This window comes from Saccopteryx bilineata, chromosome 5, assembly GCF_036850765.1.
Source record: "Saccopteryx bilineata isolate mSacBil1 chromosome 5, mSacBil1_pri_phased_curated, whole genome shotgun sequence".
NCBI lineage: Eukaryota > Metazoa > Chordata > Mammalia > Chiroptera > Emballonuridae > Saccopteryx > Saccopteryx bilineata.
The window spans coordinates 213,907,006-213,925,820 of NC_089494.1; the positions used below are offsets into that span (position 1 = coordinate 213,907,006).

Genomic DNA, 18,815 nt, shown 5'->3' on the forward strand with positions numbered 1-18,815 from the left:
GCCCACATGTTACAAAATGCTTTGCTAATTATGATTTGCTGTATGTTATCAGCTAAGCTGAAATCTTCCAGTATTATCAGGACACAGAATAAACGAACAGCATCAAAAATTAAAAAAAAAAAAATTAGAGGAAATTTAACCCAGGCTATAACCTATTTGAATCCTTAAGGACATTTTCTTAAAAAAAATAATCCACTTAGAAAAATATACATACTATGTAATTATGCTAACGTATGGTATCAAAACTAGTCAAATTCATAGAAAGAGAAAGAGAATGGTGAGTGTCACGAATTGGGAAATGAGAAATGGTGAATTACAGAATAAGAAGCACAGTTCCAATGCACAACACGAAAGAGTTCTGGAGAAGGTTTGCACAACAATAAGGATAACTTTACCATGTATCCGTACACTAGTAAATGGTTAAGATGATAAGTTTATATTACATAGATTTTTAACACTTTTAGAAAACACAGTCAATACACTAATAAATCATAAGACTTAATTTTCTCTCTTTAATTGTTTGTAGCAATCCTTTCAATAGTGTTCACTGTGCTGTTGCTTTTTGGTAATGGAAAAAATTCTTTCTTCACAAGAAATGGAAGAGTTTGCCCAGAGCTCTGGAGAACATGGCATTGTGGTGTTCACTCTGGGGTTCATGGTCAAGAACAAAGCAGATGAAACAGCCAATGAGATTGCATCAGCCCTTCCCACATTCCTCAAAAGGTCAGATAAAGTACCTTAGAGTAGACAACTAATGAGTGTGTTAAACTCTGTAAAGGGTCAGATTACAGAAATTTCTATATGAAAGGTAAACTATTGTGAATGCTCAAATTTACCTCACCTATCAATTTAAAAACAAACTACATATGGTTTTGTTTAACAATAACTTTGGCATTAACATGGTTATCACTGCGAAGTTTATATAAGAGATACACTGTGAAGTTTGGTATTGTCAAAGTATTTTAGGCAGGAACAAATATCACTTAATTCGTTCTTGTCCTTTGCTACATTTCCTTTCAGGATTCCCAGGATACGGTACACAGTACCCATGTTCTCAGAAAGCAGTAAAAATTTTAACAGTAAAATTAAACTGGAAATGATAACAGTCTGAAAGGTGTCACACATTTTAGGCTTGGCAGGTGATCCAGGCACTCTTACTTCCCCTGATTTTTTGAATAGGTGATACTGAGAGAAAGGGTGTCCAGGGCTCACCAGCTGCATCAGACACAAGCCAGAACAGTGATTGAGAGAAAGAGAAAAACAGGACTGTGAAAAAGATAAAGAAAACTTCCCTGATCAGCTGGGCCCTGCTACATTCTGAAGCAAGAAGATATAAAGGAAAGGATGGACATAGGATTAGCCTATAGGTGATGCTAAATTTTATAAAATGTAGCCCAGAAACAACCAATCAGAATAGTAACTTCTCCTGATAAAAGAGGAGGAGGAGGAGGAAGAAAGAGAAGAGGAAGAGGAGGAGTTAGAAGAGGGGAGATGGAAGGAGAGGAGAATATAAACAAGAGTCAACCAGAAGCAAGGCGAGCATGGGATAGTTTCAGAAGCCCCCTCTATCTTCAACATAAAATATGGTAGAAAATCATTGAAACACATAAAAATTATTTAAAGTCTCTGGGTATTTGTGAACTACTTTTTATTTCATAACTAAAGCAGCTTTCTCTTTATCACATATGCTACTTTGCGGAGAATCTTAAGTTACTTTAATACTCACATAGCAAACAGATGTTCATTTATAAACAAACTATAATCCAGCTTAGTAGTGGACTGAGAATTTTCTTGACCATTTATAATTAAACCATATTAATGAATCAGTGTATTGTAGCATGTTGTGAAGTACTGTTAGCCAGTTGAATAAAATTTAGTATCATCATATTTGATATATAAAAAGTATATACTGTTATTTATAATGTGCCTATGGAACTTTCTTTTCTACATTTTAATAAAATTATCAATCCTAGCTGGAGTGATTATAATGGATTTATGTAGCAATTATTACTTGGAAGTAGTAATTAATAATTAATAAACTAAAGTGAGCTATACATACTCATTAAGCAGAAATTATATATAATGGATAATGAATTGTTAAATATAAGAATGAGTTAAATCTCACAAATTATTAATTGTAATAATATTGTAAATCAAAACATGTAATATTCTAATAAAATTACATATGAAACTAGTGAATATAAGTAAGTCACTTCCTCATCTTTCAAAAAAATACATAGGTGACCATTAAAACTGAAAGATGAGAGCTAGTATAATAAATAGTGAAAGCAAAATAAATGTGTTCAGGCCCTGGCCGGTTGGCTCAGCAGTAGAGCGTCAGCCTGGCGTGCGGGGTACCCAGGTTCGATTCCCGGCCAGGGCACACAGGAGAAGCGCCCATTTGCTTCTCCACCCCCCCCCCCATCTTCCTCTCTCTCTCTTCCCCTCCCGCAGCCAAGGCTCCATTGGAGCAAAGATGGCCCGGGCGCTGGGGATGGCTCCTTGGCCTCTGCCCCAGGCACTAGAGTGGCTCTGGTCGCGACAGAGCGACGCCCCGGAGGGGCAGAGCGTCGCCCCCTGGTGGGCAGAGCGTCGCCCCTGGTGGGCGTGCCGGGTGGATCCCGGTCGGTCGGGTGCATGCGAGAGTCTGTCTGACTGTCTCTCCCCGTTTCCAGCTTCGGAAAAATACAAAAAAAAAAAAAAAAGTGTTCATTATTAGTAAACAGCACGTTTTCATACTACAATTATATGACTCTGGTACCTAAAACTTTTATATACTTGAATCGGTCATTGAAAATCTGATTGTGTAACCAGTAAGTGTAAAACATCATGATTGCATTCTTGCCTGACTAAATATAAAAATAAGTACATGTAATACCAGTACGTACTTTTTTTACATTAATGTTTTATCAGTCCTCATTCTCTAATATGTCTTGTCCTCATTTGGCTATCTGTACTATGTAAGGTGTTTAAGCAGATGTCTCTTAATCTAAATAGATTTCTGATATGCTATAGCTCTGAAGTTTGACTCATCAAATACATTACTTTTTTACCCTAGCGGGTGATATGGAGATATGATGTCAAAAAACGAGATACCTTAAGGCCAAATACTCGGCTCTATAATTGGCTCCCCCAGAATGACCTTCTGAATAAGACTGTGGAAAACACTAAAGTCAGACTCAATTCATCAAAAATGATAAACAGTTTACTAAAAAAAAATTTATTAAACATTTCTTATTGAAAACCTCAAAAATAAAAATTAATGTATTTATATCTATTTCTTTCCTAGGAGAAAAGTTAAGATATAACAGGTGGCATCTTATTTTGCACAGTCACATTCCTTATGGCCATATACAAAATATTTTTATTTCATGTATAATGACCTCTCACGAAAATATCTCAACATTTTCTCAATTATCACTTTCTCTCCTAATTCTTTCTTTAAATCAAATCTTTAACCCACTGTAAGTATGTGCACATGCCTCTGAAAAATGTCAGCTCCATTATGATTACCAGTGACTTTCCATTTCCCATTAAGAAAAAAAATCAAAATCTCTTTTTAAAGTAATAGCATACTTTCTGATGTGTGGCTTTTCCTTCATCTGGGTCCTGGGCCAAGACCTTCACATTGCCTGCTGCCTTTTACCCTATATATCAGACTCAGTGTTTTCACTGTTTTAGTAAAAAAGTGTATTTTAACATACTCTACCATATTTTTTTGTAATCAATTTCTTCCTTAATGCAGAATATTCTTTTTCAATTTGTCCACTAGCAATTTGTACTTTTTTTCTTCATTTTTTTCTTTTTTTGTATTTTTCTAAAGCTGGAAACGGGGAGAGACAGTCAGACAGACTCCCGCATGCATCCAACCGGGATCCACCCGGCAAGCCCACCAGGGGGCGACGCTCTGCCCATCAGGGAGCGATGCTCTGCCCCTCCGGGGCATCGCTCTGTCGCGACCAGAGCCACTCTAGCGCCTGGGGCAGAGGCTAAGGAGCCATCCCCAGCGCCTGGGCCATATTTGCTCCAATGGAGCCTCAGCTGCAGGAGGGGAAGAGAGAGACAGAGAGGAAGGAGAGGGGGAGGGGTGGAGAAGCAGATGGGCATTTCTCCTGTGTGCCCTGGCCGGGAATCGAACACAGACTTCTGCACGCCAGGCCTACGCTCTACCACTGAGCCAACCAGCCAGGGCAATTTGTACTTTTTTCAAGTTGATGGTAACACACCAGTCTTCCATGTAAGGCTTCACTGTCTCTCTAGCTGATTTAAGAGCCTCATCCTTTGAGTTCAAAATATATTTTAATACAATCTAAAATATATATATTCTGTTAATAAATACATTCTTTCTGTCAGTGCCTTTATCACCAACTCTCCTTTCATTCTAACACTTATAATTAATAATTCGCCAAAATTCACCCAATCTTAGGTTATCCCAAAACCAAAGCCTTTGTCACTCATGGGGGAAACCAATGGTATCTATGAGGCGATCTACCATGGGATCCCTATGGTGGGCATTCCCTTGTTTGTGGATCAACCTGATAACATCGCTCACATGAAAACCAAGAGAGCAGCTATCAGGTTGGACTTGGACACTTTTTCAAATACAAAATTATTCAATGCATTGAAGATAGTCATTAATGATCCTTTTATAAGTATCACATATTTCCTTCTTTCTTTCTTTTTTAAGAGACAGGAGGGGAGATAGTAAGACAGATTTCCACATGTGTACCTACTGAAATCCACCTGGCAACCCCTGTTTGGGGCAGATGCTCAAGTCAACCAACTTATCCTCAGTGTCTGAGGTGACCTTTGCCCAATTGAGCTATTCTCCTTGCCAAGGGGCCCTACAGCCAATTGATCAACTGGCTGTGAGAGGGAAAGAAAAAGAGAGAAGAGGGAGAGGAAGAGGGAGAAAAACAACAGCAGATGGTTGTTTCTTGTGTGTGCCTTGACTGGGGATCAAACTTGGGATGTCCACACATCAGCCAGTGCTCTCCACTGAGTCAAGATTCTAGGATTCTAGGGCCACATTTTTCTTAATAGATACTGTTTAGGATAGGTTCTTTTCTCAATGGTGCATATGAGTTTCACACCATTTTTAAGATGCCAATATTGACATTATTAACATGATTAACCATCTTAAATCTATTTTTATTTTCAACCATAAATTTATTTCAAAGTTGAACTTTAACCCCATGTATATAATGGGTAACTAACTAGTGCTATGATTTTTACCTGCAACTTTATAAAGTCATATAAATAATTGTAAGGATACATTTTTTAAAAATATGGTCTAGCACATAGAAGGAAAAATTATAAACCAGAAGAAAAATTATAAATTCTTTCAATTCAATACCTATAATATCTGCCTGAGCAGTGGTGCAACATGAATAGAGCATAGACCTGGTACTCCCAAGTTTTGAGTTTGATACTCCAAGTTCACCAGCTTGAGTGCAAACTAATTAGCTTGAGAGCTGTGAAATGAGCTTAAGTGTAAGGTCAACATTTACAGTTCAGGGTTGCCAGCTAGAGCATGAAGTGAGTATCCTGAGGGCGGGATCATCATGATCCCAAAGTTGCTGGTATTAGCCCTGGGTCACTGGCTTGAGCAATAAGTTACTGGCTTGACTTGAACCTCCAGGATCAAGGCACACATGCGATGCTATCAATGAACCACTAAAGTGAAGCAACTATGAGTTCATATTTATTCATTTATCAGTCTGTGGATATTATTCTTGTTTCCAACTTTAGCTACCGTGAATATTGCTACCAATGTTTTTGTGTGAATATATGTAGTGATGTCAGTAGTTATAGCAAACCCAGACAAACTAAATCATTTAAACACAAGTAATGTCAGAGTTCATTTTAAAAATTAACTATATTTATTATTTAGAAGCCATGCTGATATAGAAGTGTACAAGATAATTATAAAAAGGTAGTAACCATAAAAAGAGGCAGTTGTACTATTATCAGACACTTTAGACCACAATCACTAACTAAAATTCCAGATAGGATCTTCATAATGATAAAAAGGTTAATATTTCAAAACAATACATACTACTATTTGGTAAACCCTACAAATAAATCCCCATATAAAACAGTAAAAGGAGACAAAAAGAAAGATCCAAATGCAAACCTTAAATCATAATAGTATGTTTTTGAAGATCTTTTTCTATAATATGAAAAAGATGAGAAAAATAAATAAATAGGTAAAAGTTTTAAAACACAATTTTAAAATCTAACCTATTTTACATACACTCAACAGTGGAAAACATATTTTTACATGTATAAGGATAATAAGGGAACTTAACCTACATGTTGTCAGAACCAAGACTCAGTATTTGAAATTTTCCAAATCATAAAGAGAATAGGTCCAACTCAACTAGAATTAAATCAGAACAAAATAAACCCTAAATTATAAAAAAAAAAACATGTATTTTAGAAATTAACACATTTGTAAGTAATTCAGAGTCAATGTTAAAGTCATAATCATACATGTACCTTCTTCTCAGCAACCCCCATACAGGAATGTATAGAACAGATGTAAAAACATGTAAATCTAAGGATATATACAAATATTTGTTAGTTATATATGGTTTTGGCTAATCCCCTAACCTTCTTTGATTCCATTCCCTTTCCCCCTTTCCTCTGACACCTGTCAATCTGTTCCCTCTGCTCCTGCTTCTGTTTCTACTTTGTTGCTCAGTTTACTGTGTTCATTAGATTCCATATATAAGTGAGATAATATATTTGTCTTTCTCTGCCTGGTTTATTTAATTTAGCATAATAATCTCCATGTCCATTTATGTTGTCACAAAAGGTAAGACTGCTTTATTTTTTATGGCCAAGTAGTAGTCCATTGTGTAAATGTAGTACAGGGTGTTTTTTTTTACCCACTAATTTACTAATAGACAGTTGAAATGATTCCATATCATGGCAATTGCAAGCAATGCTGCAATGAACATAGCAGTGAAGTACATGAGGGTCCTGATGTGGTGTGTATATTATGTTCTATTGAGTACAACACTCAAAACCGTGTCAGCACACAAATTAATTTTTTTAAAAATTAAAGACATATATGAAAATATTTACATTAGCTTTAATAGTAATAGCTAAAAAATATTAATCCAAATATTATTAAACATTGTGAAGCGATTATCTGTAGTATCATCATACGTTGGATAGTATACAGCAATGTAATTAACCAACAACTGCGCCAGAAAAGACAAAAACAAATAAGTGTTACTGTATGACTCTAATATATAAATGAAAAAAAAACTAATCTATGATGTTAACAGTAATGATAATATCAGTATGTGGCAGAGATTACTGACTAAATGATTAAAGAAAATGGGAAGCTTCTAGTAGCTTGTGGTATTCTGTATCAGTATCTAGTTTATAGGTACACTGTTATATTGAATTCACAACAATTTACTAGGTAATTATGAAATTCTGAGCTGCTGACTTAGAGTAGGTGTAATTTTCTTATCATTTATACTGATATATGCTCTATAAAATGTATTGTTTGTTTTGAGGAGGCTGTAAGTTATAGTCAAAGACTGAATTCTGTCTTTGCTCACATTTATACAACTCAGGTTCATGTGGAAATTATACTAATTTCACAAGCCAATAGCATGCAGAATAATATCTCTTAATATTCCAAATAAAAAAATAACATATATCAAACAAATGACTGGATAATCACACTATTGTTCCAGAAAATTAGATATGAAGGAATAAAGTCCAAAATCAATAAAGAAACAGTGAGTGTCCAAGCAGGAGCTGATTTCCAGCTGCCAGCACAAGAATAAAAGTCCCCAGTTGCTATAGCACATTGCTAGGGAGCAAAAGCTCCAGTGTTGGAGGCTGGCTGATCTCTTCCTCAGGGATTCTCTGAGGTTTATCACCACTTTCTAAGAGACATGTGTGACTGAGGCAGGAAAGAATGCCCCAAGGGTCCTCTGGGTTGTTTTTAGGGTACTAAAGAGTCACCCCATCCAAACCAAAACTCTCAAATAGTCCTCACAGACTCACAGTATTTTAGTCTAAATGTTTCCTTGCCATAGTTGCTCCTCCATATTTTGTACCAGAAAGGCCTCAGGCTGGGTGTTGGGGTGAGTAGGGGTTCTGCTTATAAACAAACACCAGATGGAGAATGACATCCTAGTAGGACTTAATTCATTTTAACATCAAAGCAACATGTTTTCATCTTTGCCATAAACAAGTGGACTGAAACAACTTCACTTAATTCACATAAAAGTGGATTTAAAGTCATATTAAACCAATGCACATGAATTTTGATATGCAGGAATCAAATAGTTTAAAAAAAAACAACAAGAAAGAAATGCCTCAGAGCACTGTAAGTGTGGCAGGAGAAACTTCTCTGAGCCATTACATGGACACAAGACCTCCCTCAGACTTTAAAAGCAGCCATGAGTGCCTCGGAGAAGGGGGGAAGACTGTTACACAGGAGGGACAGAGAAGACAGAGCACAAAAGTGCTGAAGTGAAAACACCCTTGGCAGCTTCACTGAACAAAGAGCCAGAAGGTCAATGTTCCTACAGTAAAGTGTGCTTAGGACAAAGTCATAGGAGAGGAGGTTGCCAGGGTCTGTCCATTGTCAAAATACAAAATTAAACCCAGCAAATTAGCAGATTAAATTACCTGTATAAAGCAATTCATGAATTGGGCATTAGCATCTAAAAGGAACCTCAGAGGAATTTTACCAAATAGAAGGTTTTTATAGAAAGAAGGATGTGGCAGAGGAGTTATTAGCAAAAGAAAAGAAAATATTATTTTTAGACTAGGACATCTTTTTCTAGGAAAGGAATGAAATGGGCTTCATTATGCAGATTGCCTCTTCTCTCTGGGGAAGATGGATAGGGTCCAAGTAATAGATTACCTCATTGGTATCAATACCAGCCTGGTTGACTAAGATTATATTTTTGGGAGAAGTTGATACTTCAGTTAAATCAGGCAAAAAATCTAGTTTAGGAACACTAAGGTATTGCAACGAAAAACTAATGATTGATGCTCTCATCTCTCTCTGTTCTTGTCTGTCCCTATCTATCCCTATCTCTGACTCTCTCTCTCTCTCTGTCTCTGTAAAAAATAAATAAATAAATAATAAAAATTTTTAAGAAATCTAGGTTTGCTATCATAGCTGTTTAATAAGAGTAATGCCATTTAGGGCCTATGGTTTTCTCTTTAACACCAGGTAGGGTGTTATAGTCCAAAAATGATTCAGAATTGATTCTAAAAGGGTTGAGATGCCAGATAGCCATTTTCAGCAAGAGAGTGTCATAATATTTTGTGTTTCAAAACACTATCACTCTGGGGGGAAAATAGACAATAGATTTTTGAAGAGAAGAGAAGCACAGGGACTTGTGAGAAAGCATTTCTCCTGCTATGATACAGTTCCTTAAAAATTTTAAAAACTTTGACCTAAAACTGCATTTCACCATCTGATTTATGTAGAAGAAAGAAAGTCTAAATTTATCAAAAAGTTATTGTTTTTAATTGTATTTACTGATGTTTAGAGAAAGGAGAAAGAGAGAGAGAGAAAGGGAGAGGGGGAAGAGCAGAAAGTATCAACTCTCAGCAGTTGCTTCCCCCATGTGCCTTAACCAGGCAATCCCAGGAATCTAAACCAGAAACCTCAGTAATCAAGGGGGATGGACACTTATCCACTGCACCACCATAGATCAGGCTGAAAAGGTTGTATAATCTTTATTTGAACCAATAACTGAGGACAGGCCCAAATCAAAATTAACAGATGAGAAAATGTCCTAGACAGTGGCAGTGTGGCAGCCTATTTATGCATTTAGAATCAAAGGAGAAGCATAAGAAAGGTTCCATGAAAACCATTAGTGCTAAATTAAGGAGGAAAAGAAAAACAAAGTGGAGGTGAGTGTTGGGGGGAATTAGAATTTCTAGACTGGATAAAAAGATAAATGTAGAGATACATACAGGTACTTCATTACATTATTAGGTACAGAATAGCTGACATTTAACATTTATAATAAACACAGCTGGCATGTGGGCTACAAAAGAGGTTTGTAGTCACTGTGCTCTGGCGCCTGTGGCTATACCTCCAAAATTACTCTCACCTTTCAGAGGTATGTTATCTTAGATGCATAAGAACAATGGACAGGACTATTGGGGGTACAGATGAACCTGTTACTAAGGAAGCTGTTAGCCTAGGATGAGATTTCTACCTGGACTGCCAGGTTATCATATTCTGATCAGATTGCCCTGTGTGGTCACTTTGGCTCACTGAGCTACAGTTTTATTAATGACACTCTGACACTGTCAGGTCTGCTGTGCAGCCCCCATCTTACTCACACTCACAGCCCTTAGAATGGCTCCTATCATTTCCTCGGCTACAAGGCTGTAGCTTCCCCACCTTATCTTCTATCTTCACTTTGTAAAATATTTGTCATCAGAAAATTCCAATTTAAAAACAACCATCTAGAAATACCCAAATAAAAATACAATTCTGCAATTCTATAACATCATTTGAAATATATGTATGACAATTCAAAAATCTTTCTTGGAAATGATTCACTTTAGCAAAATGACTTTCTTTTATTATAGGTATCTTGTGTCTCTTTTAGATATAAAGAGAATGCTATGAAATTGTCAAGAATTCACCATGACCAGCTAATGAAACCTCTAGATAGAGCCATCTTCTGGATCAAGTTTGTCATGCGCCACAAAGGAGCCAAACACCTGCGGCCAGCCTCCTATGACCTCAACTGGGTCCAGTACCACTCTCTGGATGTGACTAGGTTCCTGCTGGCCTGAGTGGCAATGGCTATATTTGTCATTACAAGATATTGCCTGTTTTGTTGTCGGGATTTTGTTAAAACAGGAAAGCAGAAAAAAAAAGAGTAGTTGTTCTGAGGCCTGAAGCTGATATGCCTCATAGATGGGACCCTTCCAGTTATTTCAGCAAAATGAAGTGAGATACAAAGGGCCCCACCTCCTTCACAAAATGACTGTTCACAATTTTGCTTCTCAGATCAAAATTTGTTTTCAAAGTATTAATTATCAGTCTAAGAGTTAAAAAATATTCATGTCAAAAAGGTAAAAAAAACTGGAGAAAAATAAAATAATAATATAACTATATGGGTAAATATTAAATTTTATTATTCAAGTTTTGGCATCAACTAAAGAACATTAGTTTACTCAAAATATCAGTAGCACAGAGCAAATGCTCAGAATAATGTCATAGTTTGTGGCATATATTGTAAAAAAAATTATTCAATATTTAGAATTGTGAAAATTCATTCATCCTCCCATTTCATTATCGAACAGCAGTAATGCTCCATGATTTCTCAGTTCATTCAGCCTCTGCATCACTTGTTACTTAAAGACACGGCGATCCATTTGCCTTCATGCAGCTTAAATCATTTCCCTTTAAATGTTATGTGCATTTAGAAATAAAACAGCTACCTTCTTCCCATTATAAAACTGAACCACTTATGAAAGGTTCGGTTTCAGTAGCTCATTCTCTTTACCACATGACCCCTTATGAAAATCACCTACTGGCTTTCATCTCATTTCAGCCTTGGTGATGGTTATATGTTCCTATTAATAGGTTTCATAATTGTTAGGTAAAAATGGAGGCCATTCTATAGCCAGGAACCAGTTTGACTGCTGACTGATGGCTAAACCCTACAGGAGAAAATCAGTTTATCAATCACTGAGACAGACCAATGAAGACAGTTACTGAGGCTTGCTGTACCAGGAGCTGAAACCGAGAGATTTGACAGAAAACCCTCGAGCCTTTAAACCCTCATTCCTCACCTTTCATATAAAAGAGAATGCCTTCTCTCTGCTCAGGGCTGACAAAGCTTAGTCAGCTTCAGTCCCCTGGCATTCAGGCATTTTTAATAAATTTTTACTTTTAATACATCTTGGCTTCATGTTTTTCATGCAGCTCCACAATATCCACATATCAATAATGTCTAGCCTGAGACTGAATTTATTTTAAAACAAGTTAAACCTTTAATGTGAGAAGAATTTTACAAAAAGTTTATGACAAGACCTTCCTTAAAACTTCTCTTGGTAATCAACGCAGCAATGAAGAAAGGCAGGTCTAATAATGTAGTCCTTTAAAGAGACTTACTGAATTTTTATTACAAATGCACATGTACAAGTATGTTCCCACTTCTTGCAAAACAAGGCACAGGATCATTTAATTACTTACAGACATACTGACATTTTAATGTGTTTGATAAAGGCAGTTTGAAATTATTATTATTCCATATAATCACTCTAAATCAACATGTCTCATACCTTCTTTCTTTCCTTAGAAGCCTACTGTCCCGTCCATCCCATAAACTAATACGGAAACAAAAGGTTCTTTGGCATGACAAAAAATATACAATCACCATGTTCTCTTAAACATAAACACACTATTGCTGACCATCATCAATAACAATGCAAAGTATACAGAAATTATGTAAATTTTATAAAATTAGAAAAATCACATCACAAGGATGTTCACAGACAACCTAAAACATACACAGCCAAATCAAAGAGACCCTGGTTAAAAATAAAAAAAATAAAAAAAGCAGTCCTGCCTTTACTGTGAATTTGTGAAGATCATTGTCAAAGTTTAACAATAAACATTGTCCAGCCTAAGGATAAATTTATTTCAAAACAAGTTAAAACATTTGATGCTGGAAGGATTATACAAAAAGTTTGCCACAGAACTTTCCATACACCTCCTCTAGATAACTGACTCATAAATAAAAAAAATTGAACTAATAATGTGCATAGTAGATAATAATGTTAAATCAGTCATAAAGCCTTAATTAACATTCCTCAAATCATTCCTGCAACACATATAATAGGAAAATACTTGGTATCCACTGTATGGCTAAAAAGCTAACAAATCACAAAGAAAAAGATGGCAGTCTGCATAAAAATAAATGAATGACATAAACAGGCAATTCACAGAAGTAGAAACAGTCTATAGTCTATAATTGTGGCAGAAGCCACCAATACTTAGGCAAATATAAATTAAATCTATGCATTATTTTCTCAGAGATGACTTATCAAACTTAAGAATCAGAGAAAACTATTTATTTAGAAAGTATAATGTGGAATGAGGCTTTCAGATAAAATCTGAACATATTGTGTAACCTGGTGATTCTACATCTAGGAAACTATCTTGCAGAAATATTCACTTACCCACACATATGTGCAGGACCCTCCCTCAAGCACACAATTACTGAGAACTGGTAGATTACAGACAATGTTGTGAAAACAAAATAACTATCAAAACAGAAACAAACAGAGAACAACTGATGGCTGCCAGAGTCGAGACAGGTGGGGAGAATGGGCAGAACAGAGGAAGTGGATCAAGAATAAATACTGCCAGTTATAAAACATTTCACAGGGATGTAGCACACAGCAGAGGGAACAGAGCGAATAATCTTGTAATAGCTATCCATAGCAGTGATTCTAAACCTTTTTTATTTGGTGTAACATATAAACTAATTACTAAAATTCTGCCACATATCAAAAACATTTTTTTGTCTATTGACCAAAAAAACATATAATTCTAATTCACTCACTGAATACTATTGATGAGTTGGCTGCTGTAATTTTTTTATTTGACAATCTAAGGAAAACAGGTAGGTGTCCCTAATTAAATAGCCAACTGTTGCACGTTTTAAAATTTTTTGACAGTTTAAAATCATTGACCTACAGTGACAGATGCCTACATTGTGGTGAACACTTTGTAAAGTGTAACAATTTTGAATCACTATGTTGTACACCTAACAGTAATAAAATATTGTATGTCAATTTTAATTACAAATAAAATTTTTATAAAAATATATTTTAAAGTAAACATTATATTCATATTAGGAATCAAAATGTATATAAATTCATATGAACATTCAAAGAAAATCATTTGAATGTAAACTTTTTTGTGTGACAGAGAGAGAGAGACAGACAGACAGAAAGACAGAAGGGAGAGAGATAAGCATCAATTTTTGTTGCATCTCCTTAGTCTCCTTAGTTGTTCATTAATTGCTTCCTCTTATGTGTCTTGACTGGGGGGCTACAGCAGACAGAGTAACCCTTTGCTCAAGCTTGCAACTTTGGGCTGAAGCCAGCGACCACGGGGTCTTGTCTACAACCCCACACTCAAACCAGCGACCCCACACTCAAACTGATGAGCCCATGCTCAAGCCATTAACCTCGGTGGTTTCGAACCCGGGTCCTCTATATCCAGTGTGATGCTTTATCCACTACACCACTACCTGGTAAGGCTGACTGTAAACAATTTATAATGGAAGAAATTTATGTCTCTTTAAAACAATTATAGAGTTAGGAGGGGTTGGACAAGTCAATTAACTTCTCTATGCCTTAGTCCCCCTGTGAAATGGATATCATAGTAATAATATTCTCTTCATTGTGAGATTGTTGGAAGGATAAATGAATACATGGTAAATGACTGAAAATATTTGTCCTATATACTTACTGAATGTAGCAAAATTCAACTTGCAACCACAATTATCACTATTAAATAAAGAAAAATATGACCACAATGATTTTAGTTTTTATATAAATTTCTTAATACACATTTTAAATGTTACATATTCACAGGTAAATAATAGAAATAATGTAATTTTTAATTTCAACTATGTAGGAATTAACTTACTGTATAAACCAATGGCTGACAAACTAGGGCCTCGACTCCAAATCTATTTGTCATCTATTGTGTTTTAACTGAGATACATTCACAATAATAAAATTCACCATTTTAATCATTTTGAAATGTGCAATTCAGGGACATTTTATCCACTTACTATGTTGTGCAAAATCATCACAACTAGATCCAAAGCATTTTCATCAACCCAAAGGACACCCACCTATTCACTAAACAATCACTTCTCATAGCTCCCTCTGCATAGTCTCTAGAAACCACGAAATGAAATCATAAAAACTAACCATATGTGTCTGCTTCATTTATTTAACATCTTTTAATATTCATAAATGTTGGGGCATATTCCTTCATTCTTTTTATAATGAATCTGATTCTATTGTACAGACATACTATTTCTCATTTGCCCTTTCATCTATTGGTAGACATTTGAGTTATTTCCACAAGTACCCTATTATGAATGGTGCTGCTATGAATATTCATGTGTAACTTTGACTTCAGCATCTGTCTTCTACTGTTGAGAGCATGCATAAGCCTAAGAGTAGAATTGCTGGGTTTCTCAGAAATTCTGTTTAACCATTTGATGAGAGCCAAACTATGTTCCAAAGTGGTTGTACAATTTTATTCTCAGCACTAATGCAAGAGGTTTCTAATTTCTCTCTCTCTCTCTCTCTCTCTCTATATATATATATATATATATATATATATATGCACACATATATATTTTTTTTTAATTAAGGGAGAGACAGGGAGGGAAAGACAGACTCCTGTATGCATCCTGACCAGGGTCCACCTGGAAAGCCACCTACCAGGCAATGCTCTGCCCATCCGGGCCACCACTCTGTTGCTCCACAACCAAGCTATTTAGCACCTAATGCAAAGCCATGTAGCCATCCTCAGTGCCTGAGCCAACTTTGCTAGAACCATTCAAGCCATGGTTGCAGGAGAGGGGGAGAGATAGAGGTGAAACTGGGGTAAAGACCCAAATGGGAGTCATATGAGGCCAGTCTTAGCCTTTTGTTTCTCTTCCAAGGGATATACCACATGACTAGTGCCATATGATGGAGGAAGGGTCAGGATAGAATCCAAAGCAAATGTCCAATAACATGAAAGTTAGGAGAGGGTTCAAACCACACAACCAACCAGCTGTATGAAAAATCATGGATGTAAACCACATAACAGCAATACTCTGAGGGAGAAAAGGTCATCCTGGGGGTCTGGTGCTTGTTTTCCCAAGTTTGCCTGTTGCTAGGTACCCAGTGCTTTCTGCCCTGGTGACCTTCTGTGCCTGGATCATCATCCTTGCTCAGCTCATGCTTGTCTAAATGTCTCCCACAGTCTGCATTTTCTCTGTTACTTTGTGAGTTTAGATAAAGTTTTGTCAATTTTGTTGATCTTATCAAAGAATTTATTGTTGCTTTATTTATACTCTCTGTTGTTTTTCTAGTATGTGTTTCATTAAACATCATCTTAATCAATGTATTCTCTTTCATCTTCTAGCTTTAGGATCTTTTGTTATTATCTTTATAATTTCTTAAGGTATAATTTAGATTACTTATTTGACATCATTTTTATTATTATGCAGGCAATAAAAGGTGTAAATTATTTTCTTAGTACTATTTTCACAGGATTCTATAAATTATGCTATGTTGACTTTATTTTTCAATTATTGCAAAGTATTTTTTATTTACCCAATGATTTTTTCAGTCCCTCATTGATTAATTAAGAGCATATTTGTTAGATTCCATTCCAAGATAGTGATACAAGAAGCTCCTTGCCTGACTCAGTGATGGCGCAGTAGATACAGCATCAGCCCGGATTGCAGAGTACCCAGGTTCAAAACCCCCAGCTTGTCGACTTTAGCACGAGCTCATCTAGCTTGAGCGCAGGCTCACCAGTGAATGCAGGGTCACCGACTTGAGCATGGGATCATTGACATGAGCCCATGGTTACTGGCTTGAGCCAAAATATCACTGCTTGAAGCCCAGCATCGCTGGTTTGTGTCCAATTTTGCTAGCTTGAGCAGAGGATCACAACCTCTGCTATATTCCCACCTCATCAAGGTACATATGAGAAAGCAATCTGTGAACAACTAAGGCTCCACAACAAAGAATTGATGCCTCTCACACCTCTCCCTTCTTTTCTTTATCTGTTCCTCTCTCTGTCTCTCTCTGTCTCTCTTTCTTACCAAAACTAGTACCTTAACCAACACCTCCAACAAACACAATGAATCTACAGCTAGATGTGAAGTAAATCCCTCTGAAATACATCCAAATATTAGATGAGTGACTCCTACAGTCAGGCAAACAAGAAAACCCCCACATCATAATTGGTAGGAGATGTTGAGATACACTCACCATAACCTTCATGCCCAACATAACATCATACACATAGAAGGAATCTCACAACCCCCAACTTCTCCTTCAGAAGTACAGGATTTGATCCAAAAATCTAGTATAATTTTTTCAACTTCCTCCTGAGGCTCAGCCTCCAAATAATGACAATTGGAATATCTTCTTATCGGTAACTGCTTTAAATGTAAATTGATTGAACTGCTCATTAGGAAGACATACTGTAGATGAATGGATAAAAAAGCAAAATCTAACTCAATGATGTCTATAAGAAACTAACTTTACATTAAAGGACACATATAAGTTGAAACTGGAGAGTTGAAAATTTATATTCCATGTAAATGGTAGCCAAAAGAAAGCAGGTACACCTCTACATACAACACTTAAAAAGAGTTTAAGGCAGAAATTACCAAAAGAGGCAAAGAAAAGCATTATGTGGTGCTAAATGGTCATTCATACTTATATAACTATTATAAAAATACATGTATCCTATATTAGATCCACTAAATATATAAAGCAAACATTGTCTGAACTGAAGGGAAAAATAAACAGCAATACAATATTAGTAGGAGACTTCAATACCAAACTTTCATTAATGGATAGAGCACCTAGACAGAAAATCAAGAAGGAATTAATGAACTGGAACAACACTTTAGACCACATGAACTTACTAGACATACACAGAACATAGCAGAGATATATTCTTCTCAAGCACACACAGAAGACTCTAGAATAAATTAAATCTAAGTAATAAACCAGCTATCCCAATTTTCAGAATGAGTCCTAAGAATCCCAAAACACTAATTCAAAAAAAGATATTCATGCTCATGTTAATTGCAGCATTATTTATAATAGCCAAGATCTGGGAACAGCCCAAGTGTCCATCAGTGGACGAGTGAATAAAAAACCTATGGTACATAGACACTTTGTAATACTATGCAGCCTACGGAAAAGAAGGAAATCTTACCTTTTGCAGTGGCATGAATGGATCTGTAGATTAATGTGCTAAGTGAAATAAACCAGGCAAAGAAAGACATATATTATATGATCTCACTTACATGTGGAATCGAAGAAAGATGGTGAGCTGAGGAATGAATTAACGGCAGAAGCAGAGTCATGAGGAACAGAGGGATGCTGACAGATGAAAAGGGGAATAAGGGGACAGTATTAGAGATGGTGAAGAGATTAGTGAGATTATGTATACATAACACATAGATAGAGGTAACAGGATAGCAAATCCCAGAGGGAAGGAAGAAAGGGAGTCAGGGGGAGGAGAGCAAATACAATGTAATGAGGGGCACATAGTTTGAGCAGTGAGGGTGGTAAACTGAATGGACATTTGAATCCATGTTAACAAAATAAATTTAAAACTTAAATTTGAAAAAAAGAAATAACTGTAAAATTCACAAATCTTTAGATGTTAACCACCTTCAACAAACTCTTGTACAACAAGTAGATCAAACAAAATATAAAAGCAGAATTAGAAAATATGTTAAGAAAAATAAAATTGAAAAGAAAATATTGTGGAATTTAGCAAAAGCAGTGTGCAGATGTTTGTTTATAATGAAACATTAATATGAGGAGGTGCAATGTCTATCAATGAATGCAAATAAACAAAATTTGGTATATCTATATTATAAAATACTATCTGGCAATAAATAATAATAAAATCATAATACATACTAAAATATGATTGAATCTCTAAAATATTATGCTAAGTGAAAGAAATTAGGCACAAGAGTTCACATATTCCATTATTCCATTTTAAAATATGTTAT

The 18,815-nt window shown here is 35.8% G+C and overlaps 1 pseudogene; it reads left to right on the forward strand.

Moving 5' to 3' along the window:
• Positions 1 to 568: 568 nt before the first annotated feature.
• Positions 569 to 10,896, forward strand: LOC136306639 (UDP-glucuronosyltransferase 2B31-like; annotated as a pseudogene).
• The last annotated feature ends 7,919 nt before the right edge of the window (positions 10,897 to 18,815 follow it).